The sequence below is a fragment of the Schistocerca serialis genome, chromosome 4 (assembly GCF_023864345.2).
Source record: "Schistocerca serialis cubense isolate TAMUIC-IGC-003099 chromosome 4, iqSchSeri2.2, whole genome shotgun sequence".
In the NCBI taxonomy this organism is placed as follows: domain Eukaryota; kingdom Metazoa; phylum Arthropoda; class Insecta; order Orthoptera; family Acrididae; genus Schistocerca; species Schistocerca serialis.
Genome location: NC_064641.1, coordinates 547,491,907 through 547,499,922, shown reverse-complemented (window position 1 = coordinate 547,499,922; position 8,016 = coordinate 547,491,907). Strand labels below are relative to the sequence as shown.

The following is an 8,016-nucleotide window of genomic DNA, read 5'->3' as shown; positions in this document are numbered from 1 at the left end:
TTCTTTGTAGGCTGTCTGCCATAAATCCAGCGCTAGTCCCGAGAGTATCACTGAGCGTGACGAATTCACCTTCCTGTATGCAGATACAGTATAAGAACACGCAGCCGCGGCTCTACTATACCACCGGGAGAAAATTCGTAGTCAAACATTCGAGATTTTAGTGTCCAGTCAAACTGTCTTCCCCGTGTGTGTGTGTGTGTGTGTTGGGGTTTATGGGCGCTCAACATCGAGGTCATCAGCGCCCTGACACACAGTAAAAGGAACGAATGTGGAGAGACCTAATAAAACTGAAAAACACACTCAAAGAAAGCAGGAAAAGAGGGAAAATACGACCTGAGAAGGTAAAACCTAAGGTAAGGGATAACATAGCAACAAGAATGACACAGGAAATCGTCATTGTCTGGCCACTTACATAAAATATGGGCGAGCGTGTCACACAGGAAACAAGTTAAAATCCCCTCCCTAAAATCTTTGTAAAAACATTCGACATGGCACAGAACTTTAAAACTTTAACCACATTCGTCCGAGTGTTGCCTAAAAGAGTTGGCAGGTCCGCTGGCAAGTCAGCCGCGGCCCGCTGGTCAGAAAATAAAACGCAATCCAATAAAACGTGGCGCACAGTGACCTGGACGCCGCAAGCACCACACATTGGAGGGTCCTCTCGCCGGAGCAGGAAGCCATGCGTCATAGGGCTGTGGCCTATTCGAAGCCGAGTGAGGAGAACCTCGTCCCGTCGATGGGGCTGAAAGGAAGTACACCACACACGCGTTGTGGGCTTGACTAGACGGAGCTTATTGTCAGTCACTTCCAGCCACTCGTCCTCCCACCGACACATGACTCGGGAGCGCAACAGTGATGTGAGTGCGTTCACGGGGATAGCACACTGAGATACGTGTGGATCAAGACACGCTTCCTTGGTGCGAGATCTGCCCTTTCATTCCCAGCAATGCCAACATGCCCCGGAACCCAGCAGAAAGCTACAGCCTTCCCCAGTCGCTGTAGTCGGAGGAGGGCATCCTGGATGGTCTGGACTACTTTAACTGCCGGATACAAATGGTGCAATGATTGAAGGGCACTGAGGGAATCGGAACAGACAAGAAATTTAGGAGAGGAAGAATGTCTCATCTGCTCCAGCGCCCGCAAGATCGCAGACAATTCTGCATCAAAGACCGTGAAAGGCGGAGGCAGTCGGACCTTAAGGACACGATCCGGAAAAACAACTGAGCAGCCAACGGAATCCCCTTGTTTCGACCCATCCGTAAAAACCGCTACATAGTCGTGGTGCTCAGATAAAACAGCAGAAAATGCTGCATGAAAAACGGTGGCAGGAGTGCAACCTCTCTTGGACTGCAATAAATCTAAAATCACTCTGGGCCTCTTCAGTAACCAGGGTGGCAGGCGGTTAAAACCCTGGATTTGGGGTTGTACAGACTCCACACCGAGCGACTCTAGAACACGTTGCACACGGATCCCAAATGGCAACGTAGCCCGGGGACGGTGGGAAAAAAGGCGGTCCAGAGGTGGATGGGCAACAAGGCGGTGAGCAGGCGAGCTGGGAGCCGCAAGAAACTTACAAGCCTGGCGCACCAGAAGGAGCTGCCGCCGGATGGTAAGTGGCGGTTCGCCAGCCTCAGCACAGAGACTGGGTATGGGACTGGTCCGATAAGCACCCGTGGCCAGTCGAATCCCAGCATGGTGGACAGCGTCAAGGATCCGCAAATAAGACTGCCTCGCTGACCCATATACTGTGCACCCATAGTCCAGCCGTGAACGCACAAAAGCCCGATAAAACTGAAGGAGACGCGCCCTGTCCGCTCCCCAAGACCTGTGGCTGAGGCACTTGAGGATGTCCAGTGCCTTCAGGGATCTGGCTTTCAAGTCACGTAGGTGTGGCAGCCATGACAACCTGGAGTCAAAAATTAGTCCCAGGAACCGCACTGCGTCTCTAAAATGTAGGACAGCATCCCCCATATGCAAGGCAGGCAAAGTAAAAAGACGACGAGAACGATTAAAATGAACACAAACACACTTATCGGCAGAAAACCGAAAACCTGTCTTTGCAGCCCACTCCTCTAACCGCCGCACTGTTAGCTGCAACTGACGGCTCACGGTTGCAACACTGTAGGAGGAACAGAAAACAGCAAAGTCGTCCACAAACAAGGAGCACTGTACTGGACTCCTCACTGTAGACGTTATACTGTTGATGGCTATGGCAAAGAGGGTAACGCTTAAAACACTGCCCTGGGGGACACCGTTCTCCTGCTCAAAGCGATCAAACAGTGTGTTACCAACTCGGGTCCGAAAAAACCGCTGAGACAGGAAAGACCGAATGAAAATGGGGAGGCGGCCACGAAAGCCCCATTGATGCAGTTGTGCAAGAATACAGTGTCTCCAAGTAGTATCATATGCCTTGCTGATATCAAAGAAGATACCGATACAGTGATGCTGACGGAGGAAAGCCTGCTGAATAGCCGCCTCGAGGAGTGTCAGGTTGTCGACTGTGGACCGAAATTTTCGGAATCCACACTGAAAGCGGCTAAGGAGCTGCCTGGTCTCTAGCAGCCAGACCAGACGACGGTTAACCATTCGCTCCAGGGTCTTTCCGACACAGCTTGTCAAGGCAATACTACGATAACTACTGGGACATGTGCGGTCCTTTCCTGGTTTGAGGAGAGGGATGAGGATTGCCTCCCTCCACGAGGTGGGGGAAACTCCCGTCCGCCATATGAGATTAAAACATTCGAGGAGGATTTCCTTTGACGCCGCTGGCAGATGGCGAAGCATGGAGTAGCGGATGCGGTCGTAACCTGGTGCGGTGTCAGAAGCCGCAGTAAGTGCCGATTCAAGTTCCCACATGGAGAAAGGGGAGTTGTAGGCCTCAGAATTGTTCGACCGAAAGTCCAACTCCGCTCGTTCGACAGTCGCACGGTAGCGACGAAATGCTGGATCCTGGGTTGCAGTGGCAGTACTTTGTGCAAAATGCTCTGCCAGCGTCTGAGCAATGGCTCTGGGTGTTGTTTGGAGGCATCCCTGGTTCAGGACTGCAGCTATTGGTAGACGGCTGCGTTTACCGGAAATCCTCCGGATGGCTTCCCATACTTTTGTGGAACAAGTGGAACGGTTGATGGAGTCCAGGAACTCCTGCCATGACCTTTTCTTGCTCTCTTTAATGACATGGCGTGCCCTGGCTCTCGCGATGCGAAAGGCGGTAAGATTGACTGCTGTTGGGCGGCATTTAAATCGGCGAAGAGCCGCACGCCTGTCCCGGATGGCTGAACGGCACTCATCCGTCCACCAAGGCACAAGGCGCCGCTTAGGAGGGCCAGAAGACTGTGGCATGGACAGGTCAGCAGCATGATGGATCACAAGTGTGATGTGATCCACCCATTCCTGTACGCTGTTGTGGCGTTCAAAGACAGCCAATCGAGTGAACAGAGGCCAGTTAGCCCTGCCAACCATCCACGATGGTGGCCTCTGCTCCAGCAATACACCATCCAGGAGATGAATGAGGATGGGGAAGTGATCGCTGGAATGAAGGTCGTCAATGACCTCTCAGTGAACAGAGTCGGTGAGGGCGGGAGAGCAGAAAGATAGGTCAATGGCTGAGAATGACCCAGTAGTGGCAGAGAAATGAGTTGGAGTACCTGTGTTAAGGATGCACAACACTTGAGATGTGAGGAGGCTCTCCAAAATTCGACCTCGAGTGCAAAGAGAAGTGGAGCCCCACAGGACATGATGGGCATTGAAGTCTCCCAGGAGGAGAAAGGGGCGGGGGAGTTGGTCGATAAGATCTGTGAGAGCGTCTAAGGTCATTGCATCCAGAGGGGGTAAATAAAGGGAGCAAACAGTAAGCCTTCGACGGGAATGAATTGCAACTGCAACTGCTTGCAGGTCAGTATCCAGGAGGAGAGCAGAGGAGTGGTGGTCATTATTGACAAACACGGCGACTCCGCCTTTGGCTCTGTCTCCAGTCAGGTCATCTTTGCGATACAACGTATAGCCCCTGAGTACAGGAGCATCAGATGGTTTTAGATGTGTTTCCTGTAAACACAAGCACAGGGGGCGTTGCCGTGCTAGGAGGTGCAGTTCCTCCACATGTGCCCGGAATCCATTCATGTTCCACTGTATAATGGGCGCCATCGATCGGGGTGGGAGGACCTTCAGTCTCACTTTCAGTCGGGGAGGAGAGCCCACAACAGGTGGAGGCTCAGTTTTGGGGCGAGATGATTGCCCCAGTCTGACATCAGCCTCCATCGCCTCTGAAGAGGAGTCGAGAGAGACGTCAGAAAGAATGACATCAACATCAGCAGACTGTAGAACTTCAGTCTCCTTGAGTGGTCGAGTCTTCACCTTTGGTTTGGGCTTCGATTTTCTGGCCAGAGGTGGCAGTGGAGCCAAAACCTCAGAAGCAGTAGGGGGTGTAGCAGCGCTGGGCATTGCACAAGACTGGACCTGGGAAGGGGCAGGAAGTTCCATGACGTCAGCTACCACGGCCTGGTCAGAAGGCCGGGGAGGGGCAGCAGGCTTCACAGGAACAGCAGCAGCACACGTACATTGACAAGCGCAGGTGCTAGTGCTGACAGTAGAAACCTCCGTTTGTGTAGCGGCATCAGTTTTCAAGACTGGCTGTTTGAGAACGGAAGAAAAGGAAGCAGCGAACGTGGGCGGCTGCAGAGACTTGTAAATTTTCTTTACCTCACCGTACGGGATGCGTTTGGTGGTTTTAAGTTCCTGGATCTGCCGTTCCTCAAGGAAAACTCTACATTCCCTACTCCACACAGGGTGATCCCCAGAGCAGTTGACACACTTGGGAGGAGAGGAGCAACCAACTCCCTCATGGGCGGCTTTACCACAGTTCCCGCAAGTGGCTTCCCCTTTACAGCCGAGAGTAGTGTGTCCAAAGCGTTGGCACTTAAAACACCGCATGGGGTTGGGGTAATAAGGCCGTACACTGAGACGTAGGAAACCTGCCTTCACATGCTCGGGCAATTTGGTGCTGTTAAACGTAAGGATGAACGAGTCAGATTTCAGGAGAGCACCATCCACCCATTTCATAACGTGTTGCACGTCGACAATTCCTTCCCGGGACCATTCAGCCTTCAGTTCGTCTAGGGGAATATCAACGAGATCTCGGCAAGTCACAACACCCTTGCTGTAGTTCAAGGTGTTGTGAAATTCAGTCTCAATCGCAAACTCCCCAAGAAATTGTGCCTTCTGAAGGTTCTGGACTTGCTGGAAGCTAGATGTTTCAACCAACAAGGTGCCATTTCGCAAGCGCTTTACAGATTTTAATGTACCAGCAATACCTTCTAAGCCTTTCTGGATGTAAAATGGCGAAACTTTTTCGAAACTCCCATCTTTTATTTTAATTATAAGAAACACATTCTGCGAAGCAGCATGCGTTCTGTTACTACTACTACCTGAATCAGGAGGACTGGCTACACGAGCCCTCTTGTGAGATTGGGTGTTAGAACCTACCAGCGGCCCACCCTTTCCGCTGGGGGGAGAAGAAGAAAAGTTCGAGGGTTCCATCTCGGTCCCACGAGCAGCTAGGGAACTAGGAGTCCACCTAAACAGAGCCCCGCATGCCTAGGTAAGCCTTATACAACTGAGGTGCGGCAGACTCCCCAGAGGTCGCCCGCTAACGACTGTTCCACCTCAACAGCCATGCATCTCATCGGCGCGCAGCACACCTTGAGATTGAGGGGTTTTTTATAGAGGTGTATTCCATCCTCGCGACCCGGGCGGTCAGGCCAAGATCCCCATTCCCTGAGACACACAACGTTCCACCGCCGCGCCGCACGGTGGTCGCTGAAGTATGCTCAGAGCTTACGGTGACAGGGGACTGGCGGCGCTTACCAGTCCCCAGCTCAGGAACCCCGGGGTCGCCAAGCCCGTACCCAGCAAATGAATGCTGAGCCCCTGGGGGCCTGTCTTCCCCGTCACAGTGTCTCGGCACAAATGGATCGACCAATCAGTGAAACATTGCTAACAGCCGATGCCAACCTAAGGATCTAGTTGTCAGGAGCATTGAGTTACATTAAGTTATCACTTCCACGCAGAAGTTTCAAAAATTTAGGAGTTAGGTTTAGAGAAGAATAATTTCGGTCACTTCAGTCCTGCCGCAGAGTAAGAGGCATTTTTGGTCCTGGCGCTGAATGGGGAGCACGTTTGCTGCCGCCGACTGGGGCGACCTCTATCCGGTGGCGATAGGCGCGGTCTGGCACAAATTTGACGAGTTAGAAGCTAGTGACGCGTTTTGCATTAGCATTATCCACTTCCTGAGCAGATAAAACTTTGCAGGATTTGTTACGAAACTTGTATTACCTGAGTAATTGTATTGTTTCATGGGTCTTGGACTCGTTCGCTTCGCTTTTGCGATCTGTGCAGATCAGGAAAGCTTGTAGGGATTCCCTAACAACTCTCACGGAAACAAGAATTTTTTCTAGGACATAAATCACTCTGTTTGCAGGCCACGAGCGACCTACCGGGACCATCCGACCGCGTTGTCATCCTCAGAGGAGGATGCCGATAGGAGGGGCGTTGGGTCAGCACACCGCTCTCCCGGTCGTTATGATGGTATTCTTGACCGAAGCCGCTACTATTTGGTCGAGTATCTCCTCAATTGGCATCACGAGGCTGAGTGCACCCCGAAAAATGGCAACAACGCATGGCGGCTGGATGGTCACCCATCCAAGTGCCGACCACGCCCAACAGCGCTTAACTTCGGTGATCTCACGGGAACCGGTGTATCCACTGCGGCAAGGCCGTTGCCTTCTGTAGGACATACCTGATTAAATTGAGCTTGCTTTGTGTTTCAGTAGATGAGGTAACTGTGATTTTTGAGTTGGAGCATTTTCTCAGTCAATTTTACTAGACTTTTTGAGAAATTGTTCTCTAACATTTAATGTTGTATGTGTGGAGATATTAGAGTAAGTTGAGACTTGATCTGTATCTCAGAATGAAAATTTTGTTCCAAAACTGACTCTGGTTAAGCGAGCCAATAAAAATATAGTTAATTTACCTAAAATTTTAATTTTTTTGTCTTATTGTGACGGTTGTGTACGTTACAGTACAGTGGCCACGTCTTGTGATCATTCTGATTACACCTAGATATTGTAATCATCTACTTGACTGATGTATAACGAGCACTACACTCGCTCGTCTAGCATGCTATAGACGATATCGTATGTAAAGTCTGACTGCACATGTACATGCACCACAAACGAAAGAAACGACGTGCACGTTCAGTGTCTTTCATTACGTATGGTATTATACATTGAAGCGTCAAAGAAACTGGTATAGGCATGCGTATTCAAATACAAAGACATGTGATCAGGCAGAATACAACGTTGAGGTTGGTATCGCCTATATAAAACATCAAGAGTCTGGCGCAGTTGTTAGATCGGTTACTCATGCTGCAATGGTAGGTTATCAACATTTAAGTGAGTTTGAAGGTAGTGTTATAGTCAGCGCACGAGTAATGGCATATAGCATCTCGGAGGTAGCGATGAAGAGAAGATTTTCCCTTACGATCATTTCACGACCATATCGTGAAAACTTGGAAATTTGTGGTAAGGTCTTATGGGACCAAACTGCTGAGGTCATCGGTCCCTAAGCTTACACACTACTTAATCTAACTGAAACTAACTTACACTAAGGATGACATGCACATCCATGCCCGACGGAAGACTCGAACATCCGACGGGGGGAGCCGTGTGGACCGTGACAAGACGCCTAGGCCGCGCGGCTACCCCTCGCGACTTGTATCGTGAATATCAGGAATCGGGTAAAATATCAAATCTCCTACATCGCTGTGGTCGGGGAAAGATTCTGCGAGAACGGGACCATCGACTACTGAAGAGAACCGTTCAATGTGACAGAAGTGCAACCTTTCCGCAGGTTGCTGTAGACTTCAATGCTGGGACATCAACAAGTGGTAGCGTGCGAACCATTCAACGAACATCATCGATACGGGCTGCCCGAGCCGAAGGCCCACTCGAGTGTAAACGAACT

At 50.7% G+C, this 8,016-nt stretch overlaps 1 pseudogene; it reads right to left on the bottom strand.

The window, feature by feature from the left end:
• Positions 1-6,658: 6,658 nt before the first annotated feature.
• Positions 6,659-6,775, bottom strand: LOC126476943 (5S ribosomal RNA; annotated as a pseudogene).
• Between the last annotated feature and the right edge of the window lie 1,241 nt (positions 6,776-8,016).